This window comes from Aptenodytes patagonicus, chromosome Z (genome assembly GCF_965638725.1).
Source record: "Aptenodytes patagonicus chromosome Z, bAptPat1.pri.cur, whole genome shotgun sequence".
Taxonomy (NCBI): Eukaryota; Metazoa; Chordata; class Aves; order Sphenisciformes; family Spheniscidae; genus Aptenodytes; species Aptenodytes patagonicus.
Genome location: NC_134982.1, coordinates 73001385 through 73029245, shown reverse-complemented (window position 1 = coordinate 73029245; position 27861 = coordinate 73001385). Strand labels below are relative to the sequence as shown.

The window sequence follows — 27861 nt, the reverse complement described above, 5'->3', positions numbered from 1 at the left end:
CACCTCAACCAGCAAGCAGCAGCCACGTTTTTCTCTGCTGGTCTTCACCCCTTTGGCATGACCTGTCTCTGCACCCATTGAACATCTCTGATGGAGAAAGGAGAGTGTGGGGGAGAAAAGACAGCTCTTTCCATCACCTGCCAGCTGGGCTGTGCATGCACCAGCAGTCCCTATCGCTGGGGCAGGGCCACATGGCAGCAAGTTTAAGAGGAGATGAATCCCGGTAGGACAGAGCTCAGGAAGCATGAAAGATGTAACATCTTGGGTGAGGAAAGCCTGAAAGATGGCGAGTGAATGAGCCAGTCTGGATGCATGCTTTGTTTAGCCCTCAGGTGGTTTAGGACCAAAAACGAGTCTAAACTTTGCTCACATGAAGGGAAAAAAGAGGTTTGACACACCATAGGAATAGTTAGTCACCTGTTGTTTTTTCTCCCACTGACAATGACGTTCTGCACGTCTGATTTATAACTGCACCACAGCCCTCTGACAGACAGCATTTTAAATGGTGTTTAAGAGATACATAAAGCATGCCAAACACAAGAATCCCTTCCCACAGAGAGCAGTGAAGCTTAATGGAACTGATGCAACTGATTTCAAATAGGAAACCACCAGTGTTGGGCAGAAAAGGCAATTCAGACTATTAACTCCTGCTCTTTCCACAAGACCTAGACAGTAAAAGGCACATGGTGGGGATGGTGAGAAGATCCTACTGCCCAAAGGAAAAGAAATGCAGATCAGGCAAGAAGGTTATGGGTGAAAAAGAGCCCCACACAATCAGCTGGGAGTCTGGGCAAAGACTGGGAGAGGGCTCGGCTTTGCCCCATATCTATCTGTTTAACATGCATTTGGCGAAGATATTATCAGTGATGCTGGATCAACGATACTCCAGTTTGAAACAGGAACCCAACCAAACAGCTTTTGAGTTACAGCAAGACTTAGACCGCTCACTCACATGGGTAAGCATTTGAAGGGAAGCACACGCTCAATGGTAGGAAGCCAAGAGCATTATCACCTGACAAGCAGGGGTCTAAGCAATTCTAAACCAAAATGTCCTTGTTGCTGGCACGGTATTGCATCCTCCTGGGATGACTATTAAGTGCTAGGAATCTGTATTGCTTGATCCTGGGCAGTCGAACTGGAGCTTTACAAGCACCTATCAACACGAAGATCCACAAAGCTCACATCCCACATAACACTGGAAGATTTGGGCTGTGAATAGTGCTAGGACACAAGTCCTGTCCTATTCCCTGCCTCCTCCCAATCTACTGGCACAACTCAGAGCCAACCCCACCTTGGACAAATACACATGCCCGTAAAAAATCAGTCCTGGCAGATCACCAGTTGCTTTCACAGTCATTTTTGTTGCTCACTTTTACCTTGGTGTGTTTTACCTATGTTAACCCTGCATTTGTCCATATTCTTAGCTGGTTAAATTTCTTGTACGGAAAACATTAGGTGCAAAGGATCTCTGATACAGTGAGGGCTACCTAACCCAAACAAAAACAAAGAAATGCAAGTTATTTGAAAAAGAAAGCAGTGATCCTGAGAAGCTAATCCTGGAAGAAGGGATGTTCACAGGCAGAAGGCAAGCTGAGGTTACATACAAATGGCTAGCTCCCCAAACAGCCCCAGAGGTGCAGCGTTCTCAAACAACTTCACGCTCATTACAGCTTTAGTGGTTAAGTTTACTCACACGAAGGAAAAAAAAATTACTGTATTGTCTGGATGCAGCAGTTCTTTCTTACAGCAGGAACATTATGTTTCCAAAATTGCCTGGCTCCAAGGAACTTCTAAATAAACTGCTCTTGAAGTGGGAGAGAGCGTGTTGTCTGGAGGTTCAAGGCTCCTCTGCAGAAAGGAGTCGCCAAGCACACGGGAGATACTCATTATTGCAGTATCATTCCTATGGAGAACAGGAATACCCAGCAAGATACTGACATCCCATGCAGACTACCTGTAAAATGTTGACAGCAAATAAGGAATAAAGGAAATAAAAGGAATTAAATGCCAAAGTTTGGACGGTGCTTAGGAAAGACAGCTCTCTCCTATTTCAATTTGTAGAATTAAGGTTCAGCTGCCACAGGAATGGACTTCAAAGCACCTACAATTCGGACAGCAGGGCAAGATATGACTTATATCTTAAGTCATAAGATATGACTTAAGAATATCATAAAATTGGCAAAGACAATCCCACTGTTAAAGTGTCCCTCTTGACATGATTGCAGCCACAGCAGAAAGCTCAGCATTGAAAGAAAAAACTCTTAGATATGGCGAAAAACAGCCTGAATAGGTGCAGCATCAGCAGACTGCATCTGGTACAGTGGGAGATGCTGATCCCAAATAAAGCAGACACATGGACATGAGGAAAAACTTTTTTGGAAGGAGTGTGGAGGAGTGTTCTGCACTAGAAGTTGCTCAAGTGGTGATAGGTCTCTTGTCCCTAGAAATCCTTTCATGACTTGATTAGACAAAGCCATATCCTCCTTAATCTAATGTTCATAATAGTCCTGCTCTGAACAGGAGGCTGAACTGGCAAAAACCAAGGGCACGGTGTCACCAAATCATACTGAAACCTTACGATTTACAACTGAAAATGCTCACATCTTCACTAAGTAAAATAAGCCCCTGTCTGTAGAGCCATCTGCTACAAGCTGTGTAGCAGACAAGATGTGATTCCTCAGCAAGAGACCATCTTCCAGCTGGCTGTTTATGAGAACATCACGGCCAGGGCTCTGAGGGATCTCAGCTATTAGACAGTGCAAGCTATGGCACCTACAAGAAGATCCTTGCAGATTAAAGAGGTCACCATTCCTAGAAGTTCTCCATCAGAGCTCTCAACACACCAAATGCTCTGTTATGTATAAATGTAGGCCCAATACCAAATGCATAGGTGGGCGTACAGGTACTAAAAGGACTACAGAGACACTTATCCCCCAGCAGGTCCGCAGTGCAGTCTGCCTTCATGCAGCTTGCCCAGATCTGCCCTTCCACTGCTGTCAGGGCAATGTAGGAACCAGTCACAGGCCACTGGTAGCCCTTTTCAATCAGCAGTCCTGGCCCAGCCCCCTTGCTCAGCTCCTGTGCTTGCATGACAGGGCAGAAGGGGCCTCAGTCTACAGCTACAAGCCTCTTCCTTGTTTTTTTCTTAAAGCAGCAGGGTTTTCCAATCACTTCTTCTCCTCCTCCTCCCTCTACCTTCCTGGAAGGAAGGATTTGGTTTATTCACTCGTCATCTGGTATTTCAACCATCTTGACCACCCTCCACCCTTTGTTCTGCTAGACGCAATGCCGTATTTGTTCCTGGGAGAGACAGTATGACTGCGTGCCATGTCCACTCTCCAGGGCTGAAGATAGAGCAGGGAGATGGGCCAGAGGGAAAAGAGGCATCTCTGCTCCTTCCTCTTAACAAGAAGAGCAGAAAGCACCACAACGAAGGCAGAGCTGGGAGAAAAACACTCGTGGCCAGGCAAGGGGAAGAAGCATGTTTTTTACAGCATCTCCCATCCAGGGCTCAGAGAACCTGTTCTGGTGCAGCTGGCAAAAAGCTGGGCTTTCCTCCTTACACAGGTGTCAGAGAAGGCAGCTCAGCGAATGCTGTGTGGGAGACGAGGGTCTCCTCAGCTTACAAGTGCAAGGAGATGCCAGTTTATGATATATCTCCTGCTCCCAGAAGGAGCTGTGGTGTGGCCCAAAGTGCCATGACACATCTGCAATCCAAAAGTGCCAGATGCCACTTCCGAACACAGTTGTGGTGAGACACACGGAAAGCCAAGCAGCAGCCCAGATAGAGAAGCTGGGAAGAGCTGGGTTGAGCAAAACACTTCTCTACAGGACTGTACTTGAGCAGCTCCCGAGTGCCTGTTTCAGAAGAACAACATTATGTTACCTGCTGCACTCCTGTACCAGGCAGAGAGAACTGGTCTTTCCTCTTTTATTCTTCACCCCTGCAAGCTTGTCAGCTACTCAAAATGGCTTCCTCGCAGAACAGAAACAGCTTCCTGGCAGTGAGCAGAGATGGCCACTTCGGCCACCGGCAGCATTTCCCACCATTCACTCTTGGACGCAAGCCCACCTTGACTCCTCTTCCATCTTGGGTGAGTCCTGCAGCAGAGCAGCCCCCACCTTCTCCATAAGGGCCTTTGAGCTGCCAGATGACCCCACGCTCCACTTCAGCTAATTTCACATCAAACTAGTTCACCCAAGCCATGCCACACTGACACATTTCCATGTTCATCTCACCCTTTCCATGCCCCACCCTTGCCTACCACACCGACATTAGGAAGCAGGTCCTCACTGCTGGGGGCAGGGAGCAGTGGGGGGCTGCAGCATCATCAGAGCTGAGACTGTGGGCCACAGGGAGCTAGCTGCAAAATCCTCCCTAGAGCAGGAGGCAGAGGCACCTCCATGGGATCCCTCTCTCCCCCATCTTTCCGTGGCAAGCAGGAGACCCTAGTGTACGAGTAACTTTTCTCAGTTCTTCCAAAGCTGCAGAGGCTCTGGCTGTACTTTCCACCTACCTCCCCCCATTCAAGGCCCCAACACACTGCAGGACCTTCTCACCAACCTCCTCCTGGCCCTGGTCACACAGGCTCCCACTTCCAGAGGAAAAGGGAGCTGAACGAGGAGATCCTGACAGTAGCAGGGCTACATCTGCTCCCCCTCTACTCACAGTGCCAGGCAGAGCCCTGGGCATCTACTACCTCCCCAGGCCCATCCTGGGGTGGTGGGATCTGCCAGGGGGCCCTGCTCAGTGTTCCCTGAAAGCTCCTCCTTTCCCATTTTTAAATGTTCACTTCCCTCTTCCCTGTTTTCAGGTTTTGCCAGTCACAATTATTTGGTTTCCTTCTAGGTTTCCTCTCCTTTACTGCCATCCATAGGGCAGAAGAACAGACGGACACCAGGCAAAAGAAGGTGACCACTATCCAAACATGCAGAGTTGGGATTAGGAAAACTAAAGCCCACCTGGGGTTGAGTCTGACAAGGGGTGTGAAGGGCAACAAGAAAGGTTCCTACAGGTACCACAGCAGTAAAAGGACAACTAGGGAAAACGTGGGCCTGCTGAGGAATGGGGTAGGAGCCCTCATGACAAAGGACACAGAAAAGGCTGAGGCATTGAATGCCTTTTTCACCTCAGCCTTTACTGCTAAGATGGTCGTTAAGGTATCGGGGGCCCTGAATGTGTGGAAAGTCCAAGGCAAGGAAGACTTGGATGTAGTTTATCTTGACATTAGCAAGGCTTTTGCCACTGTCTCCCGTAACAGCCTCATAGACAAATGGATGAAGTACAGACTAGATAAGCAGACACTGAGGTAGACTGTAAACTGGCTGAACTCCTCGGCTCAAAGGCTTGTGATCAGCAGCACGAAGTCCAGCTGGAGGCCAGCCTCCAGTGGTGCGCCCCACTGGAGTGGGCACTGGAGTGGGCACTGGGGTCAATGCTGCTTAACATTTTCATTAATGATCTGAATGATGGGGCAGAGCGTACCCTCAGCAAGTTTGCAGATGACAAAAAACAGGGAGGAGTGGCTGATAACACCAGAAGGTTGTGCTGCCATCCAGAGGGACCTCGACATACAGGAGAAATGGGCCCACAGGAACCTCATGACGTTCAACAAGGGGAAGAGCCAAGTCATGTACCTATGGAGGAATAACTCCATGCACCAGTATATGCTGGGTGCCAACTGTCTGGAAAGCAGCTTTGCAGACAACAACCTGTGGGTCCAGGTGGACAACAAGCTGACCATGAGCCACCAGCAACGTGCCCTTGGAGCAAAGAAAGCCAATGGCTTCCTGGGCTGCATTAGAAGGAGTGTTGCCAGCAGGGTGAGGGAGCTGATCTTTCCCCTCTACTTGGCACTGGTGAGACACACCTGGAGTGCTGGGTCCAGTTCTGGGCTCCCCAGTATGAGAGAGACATGGATATACTGGTCCAGTCAAGGTGCATGAAGACAATGAAGGGACTCTTTTCATCTCTCATATGAAAAGAGGTTGAGAGAGCTGGGACTGTTCACCTGGAGAAGAGCAGGCTCAGGAAGATCTTATCAATATGTACAAATACCTCAGGAGGAGGAGTAAAGAAGACAGAGCCAGACTCTCCTCAGTGGTGACCAGCAACAGGACAAGAAGCAATGGGCACAAACTGAAATACAGAAAACTCCATTTAAACACAAGGAAACACTTTTTTTCTGTGAAGGTAGTCAAACACTGGAACAGGTTGCCCAAAGCGGTTGTGGAGTCTCCACCCTCGGAGATACTTAAAACCTGACCAGACATGGTCCTGGACAACCTGCTCTAGTTGACCTTGCTTTGAGCAGGAGGGTTGCACTGGATGATCTCAAAGGATCCCTCCCAACCTCAATTATTCTGTGACTCTGTGATTTTAGGGCCTCTGGATCTCAGCCATGTGTATCTTATACTGCCCTAAAAATTTCACTGGCAACATAACAAGATGCACACTCATATGATGTGGACTTTCAACCCAATAAACCTGAAGTTTGTCTTGCAGGCTCAGCTCTCCCATCTGTTCCTCGGACAGGGAATGATGACAACATATTCTTCGCCATTCCATGAAAACTGCTGTTTGGAGGGGCAACCATTTTCAAAACTGTGCAAATAGCAACTGGTATAAGGGATGGGGGGGAGGAAGTGAGGGAAAATATACCAACATTCTGTCAACAAGACAGGACTGTTTTTTCATTGCAAAAACTTTCACCATCACCTCCAAAAAAAAAGCATATTTTATAGAGCCCCAAAATTAAATGTTTTGCATAGTCCCTTAACAATATGCTGTCCCTGGACATTTTTTAGGACTAATGGGGTTAGCTTTCTCCCTGCGCTGGAGGGCTGGCCCTGGCGTACAGAGGGTCTCTCCTTGCACAGTCATGTCTTAACAGGGTGGGCCAGCACGGGCAGAGCCCAAGGTCCTGAAAATCCTGGGTATACAGCACCAGGTAAGGCCTGAAGCCACAGCTCAGTGATCCCTAGCTCACCCCACCTGCTTGTGGGGCATCAAGGAGCCAGGGTGCCCACAGCAAGGGCATGCAGACCATCCCTGCACATTGGGCAGTGCCCATGGGCAGCATAGCCCCATCTTGAGAGGCTGGAGCTGGAGCTGAGGTCTGAGTCCTCTCACCTGGTCAAGGAGGTAGAAGATCCCCCCTCACTTGCTGCTCAGGGCTCTGGTGCCGCTATCCCAGCACGGAGACTGATGCTGAACTGACAAAAGGATGAAAGAGACTGATGAAGGGACCATCGTTCCTCTGCCAACACAGCACAGAGCCCTTTGCATCCTGGAGAAAGGAGGAAGGCAGCGTAGCCTTTGCAGTCCAAGAATCAGCCTCCTGCCTTCCCTCTCCATCAGCCCAACCTATTTCCCAGTATCACCAGCCTCTCTGTGGGGTGAAGGGGAACTGGGATGGAGGAAGACACTGCAGATTGTACTAGTGTCTGTATGTTTCTAACCATGCATGAGAAGAATGTGTTTACCACTATCATCCCCTCACCCAGCTCTCAAAGATCAAGTCCTGGGACCTTGTGGTTGTCACTCCCACCTCTTCCAACAAAGAACATTAAGGAGATTTTTCTCTGAAGCTGCCAGTAGGTCCTGGACTATCATACAGACATCCCTGCAAGTACTCCTTAGATCTCGGCTTACCAGGTTGCAGCAGGCAATCAGCACAAGCTTTTTCAGGCTGGACAGTGTTTCATAGACAGCTTCTGCCCATTGAGATGTGCAACCCTAGCACTGGGAGCGCTATCATCTCATGAAAAAATATGCAGTGCTCTATATGAAATAGAGTAAAATGCATCCATTTGCTTCATAGTTCCTCACTTCTGGCATAAACAGAGGAAGCAGCTCCTCTGCCTCACTAAGCAGGGTAATGCAACTGCAAGAGATACAGCAAGGACATACAGATAGTTTAAAATGATTCCTTGAAGCCTCTCACAACAGGCATTTCTGGGTGCTTGGCTCTGAGCTGAAAGAAGGACACAACATGGACTACCCTGAGAGACAGATCTAATCATGTGGAGAGCCTCAACTACAAAGAGAGGAACCTTCATGCAAGCTGGTCTCAAAATAAAAGGATAAGCCTTGTCTCTTGTCCAAGGTCCAGAATACAGCAGAAGGAGGCAGAGAAAGTGAGGTCATGGCTGCAATTTCTCCCACCTGCTAAGAACAGAGGTCTTGCTAGAATCCAAGCTCCCTGACTGTGAAAACTTTGGTTCAGCCCCTTGCAAGCAGTAGGGATTCGGACAACTGGCCCAGCATAATGGAGCCCTGAGGGTAAGCAGAGAAACATCTGGAGAGATCTTCGATGTGCAGCACAGAGTGCAGGCTTCACTGAAAAACGGGCCTGCAACTAGCCCTACTGTTTCTGGGTATGCACAAGTTAAGTCACAAATGCAGCAAGCACAGTCAGCAACGGCTCATGCAAGGAAGACCAGAAGGGAATCAAGCTAGAACTGATCTGTAAGTTTGCTGCTTGCAAGACCTTTTGTTCTTTTTTTTTAAGACACAGTCATATCGTCCTTGGCTCAGCAGTTGGGTCTGATATTGTAAGATAAAACAGCAAAGCAGTAGCAATTTGCAGCCCAGTGCTCAGAATGGGTGGGATTCCTCTTCCTGGCACCTGAAAAGGTGCCCAGAAAACCACTGGGGTACTTTGATACCCTCAAGCACAACCTACTCAGCCCTTTCGAGCTTACCAGACATGAACATGGAAATGCTTATGTGACCTCTAAAGAACAGTTAAAGATGGAGAATCCAGGTCCACCATGATGCAGCAGCACTGAAGGGACTTTGCTCTGCTTTAGCTCTGACTCTTTCCCAAGGTTGTTTATGAAAAGTAAGCTTTTCATGACTCATCCGTGAAACCTGACTGCAAAGGTCCTAGCTGCTTGCTGAAGATGTGAGCTCCTAAAAGGGCTGTGAAGTTTAGGGATGTCTGCAGCACGCAGAAGCAGCCTTTGGAGAGCTATGCTGTGGCATATTTACTACTCTCCAGGAAATGTCAGACAAAACAAACGGGCATATGCATGTCCAACTGACTGAACACATGCTTCACCATAGGCCAGCATGTTCCCGCTTGCCCCACTGCATCCCACTTACTCTAGGATTAGAGATTTGCCTGCACCGTGCATGAAATTTGTGAATTCTGGATGAATTTATCTTGCTCCTGGACAAAATAACCACATGGATGAAGTGAAATATGTTTGAGGAAACCCAGACATACGGTAGCCTAATTCAGACCCAACTGAGAGCACCTTCTCCTCTTGCGCACAGTATTTTGTGAAAGAGTCACAGCAGCCAGGTCAGCACTAATAGGCTAGAAACTCAAGACACTGGCAGCACTTCATTCTGCCTTTTACCATCTTTGATATCCTTGGCATAGATAGTGCCAGGAGCTGGAGGACGTACAGACCATTTTCCTTATACACTGAGGAAGACCTGAAAGAAGATTGATGGGCACTTTATCTCCTGGAAATACCAGCTCTTGGGTGTGGTTCCACACACTGTTACAAGCTGACCTCTCCAGCACACACTCCTGGCCTATTTATGTTCTGGCACTTTCAGTGACATCCATGAGCTGCTTTCTCTTGCTCAAAGTGCGGAAAATTAACCCAGAGAGGGGATTTAAAAAAAAAAAAAAAAAGGAATAAGACACTTGAGCAGAATCAGATTATAAAAAGTATCTGATGTGGGTCAAACAGAGCACAAATGGATGGGGGTCACATCACAGCTGGAAGCAGAGGGAATTGCATGTCTTTGGCAGCGATGAGATCCCCTCAGCTCACCCAGGGAACCACAGCCAGGCAGTGTGACAGTGTCAGTCCAGGAAAGGAGGAGTAGCTACGAACCAGACCTTGCCTCATTCCCCTGTGAATAGGTGGTATGCACGTCTCCAGCAATGGCTGGATGCATATCACGGGCTGTGCTGCACCCAGTTGGAGCAGAGAGGAATTTAGACTACATCAAGGTCAGATGGGAGATGGGTTTGTAACCTGACCAAGAAGTTTGGTGGCAGGAAATCCCACTTAGCATACCCAGGTCCTATATTGCACGCTCTTCAGTGCATGCCAGCCTTAGAATCATAGAATCATTAAGGTTGGAAAAGACCTCTAAGATCATCGAGTCCAACCGTTGACCCAACACCACCATGCCCACTAAACCATGTCCCTAAGCACCGCATCTACATGTCTTTTAAATACTTCCAGGGATGGGGACTCAACCACTGCCCTGGGCAGCCTGTTCCAATATTTAACCACTCTTTCAGTAAAGACATTTTTCCCCACGTCCAGTCTAAACCTCCCCTGGCGCAACTTGAGGCCATTTCCTCTCATCCTATCGCTTGTTACGTGGGAGAAGAGACCGACACCCACCTCGCTACAACCTCCTTTCAGGGAGTTGTAGAGAGCAATGAGGTCTCCCCTCAGCCTCCTTTTCTCCAGACTAAACAACCCCAGTTCCCTCAGCCGCTCCTCATAAAACTTGTTCTCCAGACCCTTCACCAGCTCCATTGCCCTTCTCTGGACACGCTCCAGCACCTCAACGTCCTTCTTGGAGTGAGGGGCCCAAAACTGAACACAGTATTCGAGGTGCGGCCTCACCAGTGCCGAGTACAGGGGCACGATCACTTCCCTACTCCTGCTGGTCATTTGCCAACCTGGATGTTCTCTGTGTATTTTCTTTCCTTCCATGTATGTTCCCTGCTCTGAAAATATAAGCAAGGAATGAGGTAGACTGGCTCTGTGCTGAAATACTTAACCATGGCATGAGCTGTCTGTATTTCCAGGACAGAAATGAAACAGAACAAGCGTGCAGAGAGAACGACGCTGGACTGCCTGCTCCTGACCCACTCCACATGCCTGCACTGGGATTTCAGTTCAGCTTGTGTTTCCCATCATCAGCAACACGAACACCAGACAAAAGACTTCAGCTCTGGGCACTGCTCTTAGGAAAGGTGCCAGACAGAGGAGAATTCAGTGGAGAGTGGTACTGACCAGTAATCAAAGGTCTGTGACCTACTAAGAACTCCTAAAAGCTTCAGGGTGGAGATGATGGAGGGGAGCCATGACAGTAGGCTTCAAACACAGAAAAAGTTGCTATAAAGAGGATATAAATCATCTGCTTTCAAAGTCTAGGGGAGACAGATAGTAAAAAAATATGTTTTAACCGCATCAGAGAAGTCTCCAATTAGGCAGCAGTAAAACCTTCTAACAGTCACAGGAGTGGGAGAGGGAAACGCATGAATCTCCACCAGTGGCGTTTCCCAGGGAGACGCAATAAAAGCCTAGCAATGACAACAGAGCTATGGCTGACCCCGATTTGGACAGGAGACAGACTCACAGAGCTCGAACAGAGAAATCACATAATATTGTGATTTCATGTGCAGTAAGCCTGCTATGTCCAGAGTGTGGCAGACCTATACCCGCTCATACTGGCTGCACTACCCCCTCAGCACAGCACCCAGTATCTCCATTTTAAGCAATTTTCAGTTGCAATACTTAATGTCAGAATTGCAATTCTTAACATCCAGGGCAAAACAGCTGAATCAGATATAGCTACTGCAGAACAATCTGTTTCATTATGGTACCAAGAGCTGTGCTGCAAGTCAAGCTGTTTAGCAATGGCCATCATACCTGCCATTAACAGGTCAGACTAGTTCCTTTCAAATAGATCACTGTTCAGGGTCACTATTAAGAGTGGTATAATGGCAGGTGAAAGCCAAAAGTTTAATTTGAGTTCATTTGTTTGATGCAGCATTTGAGCTGAAACTTTCTCTACTGCTCTTGTGGAAACAAGCAGGCCCTATTTCCCTGAGATTAACCTCAACAACTGTATGGGACTGCAAAAAGGATGCCTAGAGGGAAGAGACCATCCCATCCAGATGCAGAGCTGAAGATGATGGTGAGCAAAAGGGGTGGGACCTTCAGAAGCAGAGATCACACAACATCACGGAAAAGGAAGGAAACTGAGGCACAAAAGCATTCAAAGTGGCACAAAACAGCATCTGGAGAACTCACAGGTTGAACAAGCCCAGTGGGCACAAGAAACTTCTCCTCTTGTCTAGGCCACCTGGAGCTCCTTCAGGGAAGGTATCTGAGTTCTCTGGCTACAGAAAGTTTTTCAAGCTAACCGGGCTGGAAACCACCTCCCCGTTTGCAGAGAGCTGGCTCTCCATGTCCAGAGCTGCCCCCAGGCCATCTCAGCGCCCATCTCCTGTGGGAGCAGGCTCCAGACATGAACTAAGGCATTCTCTCCACCTTCATGCACAGCGCATCCAGGGGCCTAGCAGCACCCAGCATGCATCCACCCAACATGTATCCACCAAGGCACAAGTCCTTGGCCCCTCCTGTCCCCACGCCAACACATACTAACATTTCACTGACTCAAGGCTGTAGAGGGAGGACGCTCGCTGCTGACTCCAGTGGTACAAATGGGCATCCTACTCCACCAGCTATAAGATCACCTTTATTCAAAGCCTTTTTTACAAGTTTAATCCAAACTAAGCCTGTGCAAGCAGAAGATCACTGCCTGTAGAGCATCACATTAGATGAGGGGTCTCTCACAATACTGTATTACAATCCTGGTATGGAAGCAGGGCACATAAAGGCTTCATGGATTGCAGAAGCAGCACTCAATTCAGCTAATGCCGAATTTCTAGGCCGAATAACAGTTTGTAAGCTCTAACAGAAAGCTCTCCAGCTCTGCCTGCCTTCAGGTAAGCAATGGGAGAACAGACCGCCTGTCTCTGCCCCTGATCTCAGGACTATTGCAGTGATCAAAGGACAGCCAGAGCTCTTCTGGCTGAAGAAGAGCTCCTGAAGGGACAGAATTGCATCCTCTCCCCATCCAAACACACACTGAGATGCTCACACTCCTCAGAACACCCCATGCCTGGGCTGAGAGCCTTCCAGTTGATCATGCGCAATGTGGATGGTACATGCCCTTCGCCAAACAATTATTTTCTGTTTTCTTGGGCTGCTTACCTCTGAGCAGGGTACAAATACACGCCAATGAATTAATAATAGTTACATTTGCTTCACTTGTCCCACAGTTTCGTACAAGAAGCCTCCCTTCTCCTTGAGACCTGTTCTCCGCGTGGCCTGTGTTGCTCTCCTGTGTGAAAGCTGTCCTGGCATTGGGAGACACAGGCTAAAATCCAGCCATACCTCTGGAGATCTTGCCCCAGTGCACTCCTGAGGAAAGCACATAACATGACAATCTTCCAAAACACTTTCAAGTACTGTTCTCTATTCTCCATAGGCAGGTTTCCAAACTCTGCCTATACCTCACAAGCCACTCTGAAAAGCACTTCAGATGTTCAGGTGATCCAGCCTGGCAAGCTGGATTCTCTTCCTCCCCTGTCCTTATTGACAGGGGATCAAGAGAATTTACAGTTCTGCAGGACTTTTCTGAGGTCCCAATCTCTTGAAAGTTAGCGATAATTTGAAAAGCAGAGGGACCAACAGAAAAAAATAAATATACCCCTCCTCACTCCTTCTCTTGCATGCAGGGTCAAAAAGAGATAAAAAGGGGAGAAAGGAAGGAATGCAAATGCTAATAAGGGGGATTTTGAAAGTTACAATGAACATTTCAATCTGAAATGCTATGAAAACTTTTCACTTCCCTTTTCATTTTCTCTTTTGGTATGCTAAACTTGTATTGCATAGGTAATGCTTTTTCCCATTCAATCTCATCATTTTTAGGTGAGGTTTCTACGGCCAAAAACCCCATAGGGCAGCCTTGCTAGTCTCTTGAGAGCACTGTTTGCAAGTATCCAAGGAGAGTGCCACAAGAGATTCAAACTTCCAACTCCATGCAAATAAGCAGACTGAAACTGGCACAAGGGTACACAACTAGAAAGCTCCAGAAAAGACACACATCCTCTTCTCAGTCCTGTATCAGCAGTCCATGAAATAAAATCTTTACATGCACTCAGCTCCAAGTAATAAAATCAAACAAAAGTAAGAATCACTGGCCTTCCCGAAATCTGCCTAGGTCCATGATTTTCTCTGGCCCCTTCTCTCCTATTGTCTTCAACTGAGTTTCATTCATCTTATCCTTCTCCTCTCCTGCTAAATCCTCTCTCCTCCCCTCCCTGTCCTTTTCTTCCACACGGCTGATCCTCTCAAAATTCACACCTCCCCATCCAAAAATGAATAATGTAACTTGCAGCCAAAAGACAAGAAGAGTCACTCTGGGAGACTCAAAAAGCCCTTTCAGCTATCTTGTCTCTGCCAATGGCAATTAAATAATGCTTAGAGCCAGATGACGACTGCAAGATGACGGTTGGACTCGATGATCGTAGAGGTCTCTTCCAACCTTAATGATTCTATGATTCTAAGATGTACGTGAAGTCAGTTTCAACACTGCCCTACACTGAACACCATGGGAAATAGGAGAGACATTCCCAGTACTCCAGGACTTGTAGAAAGGAAGCAGTTAAATATATGCTTTTAAGTAAGGCAATTAATATATCATGAAATACTGCTGGTTTTCTGCCTGAGAGCCAGCTACGTGCACTGTAAATTTCATGACATGACTCCATACGGAGCAGACTGTACAAGAGAGCTCCATAAAAAATAATGGAGCTCTCCTCACTCTGCTCTCCCCACCATAGATTTATGTTGAAGCAGGAAGACATCTGCTACCTGCTCCCAAACCAGGCTTGTGCAACCTTCACATAGGCACAAGGTCTTGGTTTCAGTGCCTCCACTTTAAAGAGACTGTTGGCCCCCCTTCTGATCAGAGAGAGGCGTGCTTCTTGCTGCATCTTGCTTCTTGCTGAATCTCACCAGAGGAACAACTGCAGAGCAGGCTGCTCCAAAACTTTCTGTTTTTACCTAGCCAGCATCAGGGCACAGCTGGGGAGCAGCGTAGTACATACATCAGGTCAGCAAGGTCAGTATTTCTTACACCTCCTGCAGAAGACATCTGTCACCTGGATGCGGTACACTAGCAAGACTCACATACAAGCACATTTCACTGGGAAACGGCCGCTCTTAGCAGTTGACCAACCAAGCCAACTAAGTCTCAGGTCCACCCAGCTAGACTGGGATGGTTTTGGCAAAGACAAATACATCACATCATTATATTTACTCTGAATAACGCTACTAACGCTTCTTCCACAGGGCAAAGATCTCTCTCCCTGAGACCTGCTACTGCAGGCCATGTGCCCCAATACACCCTGCCCCTGCAGTTGAACAAGAGCATTCAAAGTGACAGGCATTGAAAAAACAGTGTGCAGAGGAACTTCTCACTTCCACATGGCTTTAAAACTTTCAACCTCACACCACTCCACATGCATTTCTCACCCTTTCTTCTTGCAGAGAAAAGGCTGTTGGCTGCAACCCTGACAGGAGCACAGTGATCACAAAACAAGCAAGCAGCAAGAAAGGTGTCTGCTTGTTGTGCTAGTCTGCAGGTGCCACATTCTAGCTACAACCAACCGGTGCTGGGTTTCAATTTCCCATCCCATGTGTCCTTGTTCGCCACCAGCTTTCATGGCACTGAAAAGGGCTTCGTTAGAAACAGCAGAGTGGGCAACCTGTCCCTCTTGCTAAATCAAGTATTGTAATAAGATACAGTTTTCTGCAAGTAGCATGCACTCATCCCAGGAGGGTTCTGGAATATGGGACAGCCTCTCTCATGCTAACACGGACCAGACTCAGGCATGAGCAGTCAGCCCGTTGGGAGCACAGTCTGGTCCAGCCATCATTCGTTCTACCCCACACAAATATTATTCCCAGGGATTTCACCAGAGCAGTCAGCTCTTCACACTTCATCCTGTTCGCACCCTCCTCTTTCCCTTTCATCAGAAGCAGCAGTAAGGGACAGTTTTATCACAGACGTTAGTGAACGATCCTCTGGCTCAGAGCAAAGCCACCTGCAGCGACACATCAGTATGGCTGCAGCTTTGTCCAGCTGTGCCTTGCAAACCCCCAGGAGGGAGACCCCCTCAGACTCCTGGTGCCCTGCACCACCCTCTTTAGGTTGACCTACCCCTGGAGACTTCCGCTCACGGCTCTCCATGCATGGCCTGGAGAAACAGCAGAGCAGGGAGTACTTTGAGAGATACCCACCTCCTGCCCCCAGAGAGGATTTGCCAGCAGCCTGGGGAAAGCCTGCTGGGTTGGGCTCGTAAGTCTCTTAGTGACAGGATCACTAGTGATATGGGTGTACTCATAAACACCAAGTCCTATGCACCACCAGGCAGATGGAGAGGCAGTCCCTGGTTTGTAGCCTGCAAAGAAACTAGAGGAGACCCCTCAAAACACCAAGGAAATTACTGCATTGTTGGACTGTTGCAAGAGCAGGTGGAGGCTTTGCCAAGATACCCCTTTGTTCCATTGGTTTGGGACCACCCTTATCTCATCCTATTAGCAGCTCTTGCTTCCCCATGATGAAGGTCTCTATCACAAAGGCAAACGCTCCTCTCTCCTGTCCTCTGCTGCTCGGTGACACCTCATTTATAACAAGACCTTCCCAAGAGAATGTACATCAATAAATCAAAGCCAAACCCTCATACAGCCTTCTAAACCTTGTGTTGAAAGGGTAATGCTGTCCTTTCTCATTTTAAGCATTCCTTGTCTTGGGGTGTGAAAGGTTTTGGGTAAGGCTGTATGAAATACACTGCTGTCACTATGGAGGAAATAATGCTAAGAACTGATCATGGAGATGAACATTTCACAAGTTATCTTGTCCCCAACAACTGACAACAGCAGGCAGTGGTACTGCACGTGCCATCTTCCAGTCCTCTCATACCTAGGAAGCTGCTGGCTGGTGCACCAGGAAGATGCAGGTGTCGTAACAGATCTCCAGCATTTCAGCTCCTTTCTTAAAGGAAATGTAAACCTTTTCTTTTGCCCAGAGAAGGCAGAAAGCCCAAACATTAACTGCAACTCTGTTTTGGCTCAGGAAGTAGTTCCAAGCACAAATGAGAAAGCTTGTTGCAAAGGAGTGACAGAAGAAGCTGTTAAAATAGTTAAGGCCTTGCAGGTAGCATGGAAATATTCAAGAGCACTATACTGGGAGCAAGAGAGGTTAAAGTTGCAGCCAAATGAAGAAAATAGAAAGGGGCTCATAAATTTAGGCAGATTTAATATAAAAAAGCACAACTAAAGGGGATGAGGACCAACATCTAAATGGCACAAAAGCTACTAAATTCTTTCTCAAGGACAACCACAGCAGGATTTTCAAGGTTCACCTCCTCCAAGTTTGTAATGGTCCATCCCAAAATGCAAGAAAACAAGCAAAGGCAGCATGAGACCTGCATGGATGAACCAGGACATCCTCATAAAACTCAACCATAAAAAGGATACACACAGGAGGTGGAAGCAGGGACAAGTGTCCTGGGAGGTATATAGAGACATTGTCCAAAGATGCAGGGCTGGGCTTAGGAAAGCTAAAGCCCACCTGGAGTTGAATCTGGCGAGGGATGTGAAGGGTAACAAGAAAGATTTCTACTGGTACATCATCAGCAAAAGGACGACTAGGGAAAATGTGGGCCTGCTGAGGAATGGGAATGGGGACTTGGTGAGAAGGGACACCGGAAAGGCTGAGGCATTGAATGCCTTCTTCACCTCAGTCTTTACTGCTAAGACCAGCCTTCAGGTATCCTGGACCCCTGAGACCTGTGGAAAGTCCAAGGCAAGGAAGACTTACCCTTGGTGGAGGAGGATCAGGTCAGGGAACATTTAAACAGACTGGACATGCACAAGGGCCTGATGGGATGCACCCACAGGAGCTGAGGAGTCTGGCCCGTGTTGTTGCAAGGTCATTCTTGGTTTTCTCTAACAGGTCATGGCAATCAGGGGATGCCCCTGAGGACTGGAAGAAAGCGAATGTCACCCTTATCTTCAAAAAGGGCAAGACAGAGGATCTGGGTAACCACAGGCCCTTCAGCCTGAGCTTGATCAGGCAGTTAAACTAAGAAGAAACTTTTTTACTGTGAGGGTGGTCAAACACTGGCACAGGCTGCTGAGAGAGGCTGTGGAGTCTCCATCCTTAGAGATATTCAAAACCCAACCAGACAATGCCCTGAGCAACCTGCTGTAGGCGAACCTGCTTTGAGCTGGCAGTTGGACTAGATGATCTCCAGAGGTGCCTCCACCCTCAGCCATGCTATGACCCTGTGAAATCTGCACAGTGATCTCTAGGGAGAGCATCCCAAGCAGATACGGTGAAAGCAGACCAGAACTTTCCGTGTGCGTTCAGCGTGAATGAGATGGGAGAAGTTCCCATTACACAACACTGCCTGCCAGGGACTCATCAGACAGGCCATGCTCAGGGGAAGGAAAACGAGCAGCAACTCAACCAGCTGACTTAAAGCAACAAAAATAGCTGGACTACAGTGCGCACTCTCTCATTGAAATCCAACCATATGAGGAAAGCAAGAAAGCAATGTTAGGTTTTCAGGGGAGGCTGGGGAAAGGAAAATTACAACAAAGAAGTAAAAAAGGAACAAAGTTAGCAGACACACAGATAAAAGTGAGATAGATGGAGAGTAAGCACAGCTTTTATAAACCCTTGCTAGGCCTCACAAGCCAAACTGCACTAACAAAAGCCAAAATCTCTGTGACACCATGTACTCAGTTTCTAATGCTAGCATGGTTCCTCACCACAGTGATAAGGCAGCATGAGGTTAGCAAGAAGGTCCTCAAATGGATAAGTGGTTTGTGAAAAATCGGAAGTATCTACTTTCTGAGTGCTGCAGGCTTAAGTTCGAAATGGACTCTCACCACCCTATTTATATGCCTACATGTCTCCCAGGAAGGATAAATTCATGGAACAGAGGCAGATTGTCACAGGTCTTGGGAGTCCATCTTTTTTCCTCTTCTTCTCATTCATTACTCTACATCCTTCCCTAAGGATCTTTTTCTAAAATTCTTCAGTAATGGACAGACCATCGTCTTTCTGTGAAACTTATCCCAGCACTCAGCTGCCTTTATGATTACAAAGCTTTTCCCTGCTTTCAAAATTAAATCTCCTTTTGTGCAATCAATGTCCCTTGCTTCTTATCCTATTTAGCCACATCACAGGAAAAAGACTATTCCCTTCCTCCTGCAGCAAGCTTTCCTCCGCAGTTGACACATAGCTTTCCAGTCTTCTCCAGTTTATATCTCATTCTCCTTCTGTCAGCCATTTTTTCTCAACAGCTGATGAATTTGTCCTCCTTGCTACCACCCTCTTTGGCTGATCTGTATTTTTCCAGAGCAGTTGCACCTAAAACTGGCATACTATTTTACTAACATGGATGAACATATGCTTCCTTTATAATTTACCAGATACTCTCCTGTTCATATTTATAATTTTCTTGCTACAGCATGTCACTGGGTTGCACTCAGCCTGGAATGAACTGCAGCCCCTGGACACTTCTCTGCAGAACTGCACTGGGTTTGACGGAACTGCGTCATCTGAAGACCTGAACTTCGCACTACTGAACTGCATCCTGATTTTCCCATGCCATTTCTTCAGCAAGGCAATTTCAAACCAGAGCCCTGTCCTTCTGCAGGCTTCCTGCTCCTCCTGGTTTCCTGCTTATTATTTATTCCTTTGTCCTAATTACTAACAAAAATACCAAACAGCATCAGAAGGCAGGAAGAACCCTGCAAAACTCTTCTCAATAAATCCTCACATTTTGATAATTGACTGTCACATAAGCTCTCCTGTATAGTTCCCTCACCAGATTTACATGTACCTTACCATAGACAGATGTATCTAGTGCATATTCACTTATCTTAATTGTGTGGGTCAGCACTGAACATTTTCCTGCAGTCAAGATAAATGACATCTCCTGCTCTTCCACATGCACCGGGCTCACCACCCTTTGCAAGAGAAAATCAGAGTGTGTTGACATGATTGGTTTTGCCATGCTCATTCTGCCTCTTTCGTCTCGTTATTTCTCCCATGCGTTCTGCTTTTTTTTGTTGTTCTGATATTCTCCTTATGAACAGGCTCAAGCTTCCCTCTGGCTAGAGGCTAGAGCTCAGGATTCTCCACCACCCTCTGCAGAGTCCTCAAAGACAACCTGCTAATTGCTCTGAGTTAATTTCAGACAGTTCTTCATGTGTCCTGCAGCCCGCACTGACTGGGGTCCCCACACATCTGCCATGAGCACTGCCTAACCTCACCTGCCCCACTGTAGCCCAAATTACCACTCATCCCTTCTTGCTGTTGCAGAGCAATTTAGCCAGGTTTGGGAAGGGCTCTGCATTTGTCCCTCCAAGAAGCCAATATGGTTGGAAGCTGTGAGCCCTGCCAGCCAGGACTGTGCTGCTGGGGTGATTACAGGGCATGCCAAGTCTGCTAGGTGGCAACTCACTGACTAAGCAACCAGTACCCCAATACCCACTGGGGTCCAGGTGCTGGACTGCATGCGGGACAGAAAACTGCTTGTTCATAACAGCCAACCAGGGGTGCAAGTTCTTTGTGATCTCCAAGCTTTTGTTCTCATGGGGCTTCAGAAACAGGTTTTTCCAATACACAAGACTGAGCTCCAGGTCCAGCACACCAAATACCTGTATCATGAGCAGGTCACTCATGGAAAGTCTTATCTGTAGCAGGAGGAGAGCTCCTGTCTCACCTGTGACTGGATATCTGGAGCAACGCCCAGGAGTCCAAATTCAAAATCAGTGCGCCAGGACACCTCCTGTCACAGCACAGCTTCTCAGGCTGCACAAAGTCCTGCTGCTCCTACCGTGGAAAGTCAGGCCCGCAAAACTGTGCATCCTGGTGGCTCTCTGCAGGACACACTGTCTCACAGCCCTGCCTGCACTAGGTTTTGCTCAGCACACTGACAATGCCCCTGTACAGACATGCTTATCTACAGGCAAGATGGGGATGAAGTCCATCTTCACCTTTTCCCGTGAGAAGTACCCCTTTTGGATTCGTTTCTGCATGCCAAGGTGGACCGGCAACACTGGTGTGATTGTATTAATATAATTACAAGCTTTAGCTTCTACTGAAAAAGTATTCCCATATAAATAGGCCTGGAAAGCCCAGTGGTAGTAACAGGGTAAGTAAAGGTGTCTGTGCTTCACAGTACATGGAAAGCAACAGCTCTAGAAATCCGGAGCGTAATCACAGCTCACACTTTACAGCTCAGCAGTTAACACTATCGATCCTATTTTCTTTTCTTCTTCCTTTTATTCCAGCCATAGCTCTTTAATTTCAAAACAACAGTTGTCTCTTCCTGCGCAGGAAAGGGGTTGGGGATAGCTCCCAGAGGACACTTTCTTCGGAAAATTTATGCATTCCTGCCAATTTGATTGCTTTTGCAAGTAATCTATCATCCACCTCATAGGTCCAGTGTGTCTGACTGTTGCCCTTGGACAGTCGTTTTCCTGCTCCCAGCAGTGCAGTCAGAGCACGGGCATATACATGCAGCAGCTATGCCATATGGCCTTGCTGGTCTACACTAGGCATTTCACTTGCCCCGGTGCGTGGATTTGCCACAGCCATGTTACAGGCTGGCATGCTGGCTCCAACCCTCATCCAGGCAACATTTTTCACTAATTCGAGGCTCTCAGGTTTACATTTTTGAGTTTGCATGTTTTTTTGAAAAATCCACCCACACGCTTCCATCCTCAAAGTTTCAAAATTAAGACGAGCGCGTCCTCAAAAAGGCAACCCTGAGGGCAAACAGAGGACTGTCAGTGTTATCTACAATTTGTAAGACACACACATATGAAACAGTCTCCTGCCTTTTACAGATGTTTTATCACGGTTTGTGTTGAGCTACTGCTTCAAGACAAAATCAGAACCCCCAGAACTTCATCACCAGCCATCAGCGTCCTGGGCTGGGTGCCAAATAAGCACAGACTGTGTCAATTCTGGTCCAGCTTCTCTCAAACCTGGCACACCAAATGGTTTTGAGCCTCAGAGCTTAAGCTGGGCTCCCCTCCAAGCCATGGATGCTCTCCTAGGCACATCTGCAAGAGAGCGGGTCACACAACCCCAGACACACTTCAGCATCCAAATTCGACTTCTGCTGTGTAGTAACACTATCAAGGAGAAATTATCAGTAATAAATTACTTTGGATCCAAAGTCGACCAGACAACATGGGTATGCAGCAACCCAGGGCTTTACATACCATCTGTACGTGTCATCTCAAACAATACTACAAGCTCAGAGGCTACAGATTTATTGTTACAAGAGTAATAGATGGTACAGATATGGTGGTTTTCACCTCTTGGTTCACAGCTTGGTTCCACCTAACACAGGGCAAACAGAGGCAGTTGCCTCTTCCACAAGTGTAGACTGAGAAGCAAAATCCTGCCTACAAGGATGTTGCCTTGTAGGTGAGGTTTGTCAGTTCAGAGTCCCCAGATGGACAACCTGACCACTGGACCATGGCCTTGACCATGTCACTTGACAGCCAGTTGCTAAAAGACAGCGAAGGCAACTACAGAAAGAGACATGTTCCCAGGCTGGCTTTTTATGCATTTGGCCCACAGACTAGTGCAACTACAGTCAGTGGCCACAACTGGGAAACAAAGTCTGCCTTGCTGAGTCCAGCAAGGTCTTCTCCCCAGGAGATGTGGTGCAAGCAGGAAAAGCATTTTGCATCTTTGACTCTGGGGTTTGCAGTATAATTTAAAGCTGTTTCTGCAAGAAGTGCACACTGCTGGCCACCAGCAGCTTAGAAGGGGATCTCTGGGGGCTCAGGCAGTCCAGGCACAAGCACACATGCTGCAGTTGTGCCTCTTCCCACAAAAAGAGGGCCCCGTATCTCAGAGCATGGTACCTGAACCCTACATGAGGTCCTCCCACTGCGGCCAGCACGCAGAAATGCAGGAGCTGTCTCCCACAGCCCTGCTGCTGGTGGTGGGTGCCCCACCATCTTCATTCAACAGCAGGAATCTTCATGGGTAAGACTGCTGAATATGCGTTAATGGAGAATCCAACGCGGGGCGCTGTTACTGCAGACCCGGGTGTTGGCATGCGTACTGCACCTCAGACACTTAAGCCCTGTCAGGGAAGCAGTATAAGTTGGTGCCACAAGAAAACTAAGTTACTGGTGAAGTCTCACAAACAGGACCAGTCTAGCAAGCAGTTTTGTATGAATAATGCATTTAAAAAAAAAAAAAAAAGCTGGGAATAGTTTCTAAACAAGAAAGGAGGTGGAGAGCCATTAGCTAAGTGATCTCGCATTCCTGGATTTGCTTTATCAATCTCAGTATTCAGAAAAAAAGCTTAAGAGCAGTCCAGGCTCTCCAGTGAATCAACAAAACCACACAAAGGACAGTACCACTTCTCACAGCCTCCAGGCTGTGCATTAGCTTTTAGCAAAGGTATCTACCACATGAATAATGCAGCACGTCTTCCAGAGCATCTGTACTCCAATCAATCCACAGTAGCAAATAAAAACCTTTCAGCACGCCTTTCTATCAGGCAGCAGGACCTTTTTACAGCTGCTCCGAGGCATATCCGTGGAAAAACAACCCTATCTGCTACCAGAGCTGGAAGCCTTTTAAATCGGCCAGCTGGGAACCAGCCTTTTAAATCAGCCATCCTGCGATGGGCGTTGATTTTATCAATTGCCTTTCTTTGTCTTTTGTTCCTAAAGGATCCACACCCACCGTTACGGGGCTCAGATTAAGGGAGCTCAGACTAAGGTTTCAGCCCACTTTCGGAAACAGACACGTGCCACCCCCCAAAAGCAGCAGCTCACAGCCTGCAGCCTGCCCAGGCGCCCTCTCCTTCCCAAGCAGATCAAGGTAGCTCCACCAGCCACACAGCATGCACGCTGCATCCCTCTCCTGCAGTGTAAAGCAGCCTCATAATCAAAGTACCCTTCTCCAATGTGGGGGTATGGGCAAAGAGCCTTCACCAAACCAAGTCTCAGTCATATGCTCAAACCTCTGTATTTTCAGAGGCAAGGCAGGTGATGGAAAGCGGTGCTTTGTCCATGTTCATCACTAGCTCCAGTTTGAACACCAGTCCTCTGCATAAGCACGAAGGTCCCTTCTCCTTGGCAGCCCGCCGGGAACTGCTTCCGTGGGAACTGCTTCTGTCGCCTCTTTTCAGCAGCACAACCTGCAGGCTATTGGCTATCTGAGGGAGGACGTGCTGCTGGTATGGATGGATTAGGATCTGCAGAGGTGGTATGGGACAAAATTACAACAGCGCTCAAGATCTCAAAGGAGACCATATTCTAGAGATGTGTTATCTTTCAGCAGAAAATCCAGCTCTAAATAACACTCCAAAATATTTGCAGTTCTCCAGTGTGGCAAAGATACTTAAATATAGTGCCCTGGAAAGCTGGTTGTGAAAAAAACACCTCTGCCTGTAGTATAAACATTGCACAAATACAGAGGACATGAAGCAGGGGGTGAAGGAGTCACTCAAGATGGAAATGAGTTGATTTCCTCATCCACAAAACAGCGAGGCCCAAACCTTTCTCTGAGTGGGCACAGCAGCCCCTCTTGCCCCTTGTTTTCTGTGCATGCTGCTCAGGGCAGCTCTCACCTGTGTCCCTGGGAGGAGGTATGTCAGGCCTTCCCCCATGCTAGCAGTAGGTCAAAGCTTACGCAGAGGGTACCAGGTGGACACAGCCCCAGGCGTGGTAAGACAGTGGCTCCTCTGCTGACACAGGCATCATCTGCTTGGACCACAAGCAGAAGGGGGTTCCAGTACTTCTGCCTCCCCCAAATATCTGCTTGGGCTGGGGTAGGCAAGCATTGCATAGAGACCTGGCCTGTACTGAACAGCAAGACTCCAGCAGCCCACTGTAGCCCTGCACCCCACAAACATCGTCACCAGCTGGTACCACATCTTCTCAGAGCATCTTTCTAGTGAGGGACCCCAAAACAGCCCACCAAGGGCCAAGGACATACCAAAGCCCCAAACTTGGCAAAATGCACATTGTGCAAATTCTGTTCATGTCAGAAGATACACCAAGTGTTGTGAATCTCAAAATAATTTTAAGAATATATGTCCAGGGGCAGGCTAGGGCTGCCAGGAGTGAAACAAGACCATTCTCCACAAGGCAAGGTTGAGACAGCAAAAATCCAGCGGCCATCCTGGCTGAACTTTCCGACTGCGTTTGTATTCAGCCAAAGCTGAAGCCACAATGCCCTCCATGAGAGCAGGCAGCAACGGCCAACGGGGTCCAGCATAAAAACTCCCTGATGGTGACACGTGCTCACGGTATTGCCACATGCCCACCACCTGGTATTACTCCATGGCTGTGCTCTTCTGTCACGCTGCCACAGCAGAGAGATGGGCAAGGGAGCATATGCGCCTCACAAAAATAGCTCAGCCAGGTTATTTTTAACTGGGTCATCCCAGCACAGCCAGCGGCAACGGCCAGGAGCAGGGAAGAAAGCAAAGAGAAAAACTGGCAGAAACCACAGCCTCAGGCAGCTCCCAAGAGGCTCAGACTCTCCTATCACCTGACCTGACAAGAAGCCCAAGACTGCATTTTGGGTAGGATCCCCCAGAACATTGTAAAGTGAAGCCACGTCATGAAGTACTGGCTAAATTGTCACCCGTTCTTTATTTTATTGCTGGGGTCACTTCCAAGCCTGACACTGAATGTGTACTTGAGCCTCCCCTGGGACAAGTGGGAGAAGCAAAAAGAAATCACAACAATAAAGCATACAGAATCATAGGAAAAAAATATGTCAGAAGGCATTTCTGGAGGTCTTGAGTCCTATCCTCAGCCCCCAGCAAAGCTCACTACAAAGGCAGGTCATGTTGCTCAGACTGTCCAGCTGAGTTTGGAAGACTGATGAGGATGGAGATTGCACAGCCTCCTTGGGAAACCTGTCTGCCTACAGTCTTGTGGAGAAGCCCAGGCTGCAGTTGGCCTGCAGGGCTTGCAAAGTTACCCAGATGATTCTGGTCAAACTTGCTGCCCACCAGGACCCTCGTGGCCTTCACTGAAGAGCTGCTCTCTTGCCAGTTGGACCTAGCCTGCACCACTGCAGGGAGCTGCTGCAAATCAGGGCAGAAATTGACATTTATCTTTATTGAAGTTCATGAGGAGCTATTTTTCCCCTCATGAGGGGCATAAAGCAGGCTGGGAGCCTCCAGGTTGTTTAGGAAGCCCAGGGGCTGGGAAGTGCCCATGGAGGGTCTGTTGCCAGACCTTGGACTTCCCTGCAGTGGCCAGACAAGCATCGCTCTTCCATGAGCAACCGAAGTGATTTACCGTGGAGCGAGGGAGCCGGAGGCACCTGTGGCACCATCACTGTCACTCTGCTGCCAACGGCGCCTGGAGCTCCACTTTCTGAAGGTTCACACCTCTCACTCAGGCACAGGGAGCAAAACACGATCTCGCTGCACATTAATTCCCCCAGGCCACAGGAGAAGTTGCTTCATGAATATTTTTAAGCCAACATCAGCTAGAAATCAAGCTGAAGAGCACAGCCCACCCTCCAACAAGTGTGAAGAAACTTCTGCTCTGTCACTGCAAATTCAGTTTGTGCGTCCCAGGAGGGACAGGGGAATCCTCCAGGGATGATCCCTGACTCGGTGGCAACAATATTTTCTGGCAGTTCAACCTTCCCCTTCACCACGTGTCCCATGTCTGCTTCATGTGGTGCCCCTACTCTGCAAGCTCTGACAGGAAGAAAGATGATGCGTTGAGGACACAAATGGCTTCAGTCAACATGGCCTTTAAGAAATACAGTAGTGGGTCGGGGGAGTGTGGAAGGCTGGCAAAACCCAAAATGACCCTGAAACTCAACTCAGCTTCATTAGGCTTAACAGAGCTCCCAGGAAGGGCAGGAGGCAGTATGACTGAAGCAGGGGATGGGGCCATCCCAGCCTCTTTGGAGAGCAAGCCCCTCCTTCCCCTGGTCCACCTCCAGCTTTCCAAGATAGCCTGTGTACTCCGGCATTAAGATAAAGCTGACTTGCCTGCATTCTTCAGAGACAATACCCTCTTTCACTCTGCCAGTTACCTGGGCAGCAATGAAAATATTATTGCTTATCAACTTCCTTGTGAGTACTAATGTGCTTCTGAATTCAATGAGAGGGCAAATTCCACCTTACAGAGCTTTTCTACCCTGGCAAGATCCTGCTCTGTTACGAAAGAAAAGCAAATACAACAGTCCTGGTTGAAAGAACAATAAAAACTGGAAGCCTCCTCTGCCCCCCCACCCTGCAAAAATTCGTTATAAAAAGGAAGTGGTGAAATGCACAAACTTTAAGAGACATTGCCACATTTCTTGTCAGAAAGGCAGCCTTGAAAGACTCATCATTTGACCCTCTGCAAGCTCAGCAGTTTCTCCTGAAACCAGAACATCATGCTTTTGCTCTCCTATTTCACAGGAAGAAGCTTCCTACTATTCAAGGCCAAGCCAGCTTCTGAGTTTCAGGAACCAAAGTTCAGCTCCCTGTCAAAAAGATGCAGCTGGGTCTCAGTAGCCTGCCATGTTGTTTGGGAAAATAGGGACGCTTGGTCCCCCTGCTCTTTATCCTGAAGTCTAAGCATGCCTGCAGACATCTGGCAGATGGGGTATCTCTGCTAAAGGCTACTGTACAGAAGGCTTTCCTTGCAGCAAAGCTGAGCATCATTGGTTTTGGGGGTTTGGCCACCTTCAGGGAATCCCAAGACCTTGGTTAGTTGCCCATAGGAGTCCAAGTGGGGTCCACTGGGCTAGCCAGAGTTCCTCCCAAACCTCTTCTGCCTAGCTGAGGAGTTGTGGCTGCCACCAGGACACAGATACATTAAGCAATCTGAAGTGGCCAGCAGGATGGGAGGCAGTGGAAATACACCAAGTGCAGATGTTTCTCCTGAGTTCTGTGAAGGTTTGGAGGCTACATGCTTCGCTTGAATGTCTGAAAATACAGCCCTTACATCTAATGTGATCCAATGTAACCACATTCCCCCATCACTGAAGGT

The 27861-nt window shown here is 48.0% G+C and overlaps 1 protein-coding gene across 1 annotated transcript in view; it reads right to left on the bottom strand.

Moving 5' to 3' along the window:
• The window catches only part of CORO2A (coronin 2A), a 61239-nt gene that overhangs the window by 22584 nt on the left and 10794 nt on the right, over nt 1-27861 (bottom strand). The window lies entirely within an intron of this gene.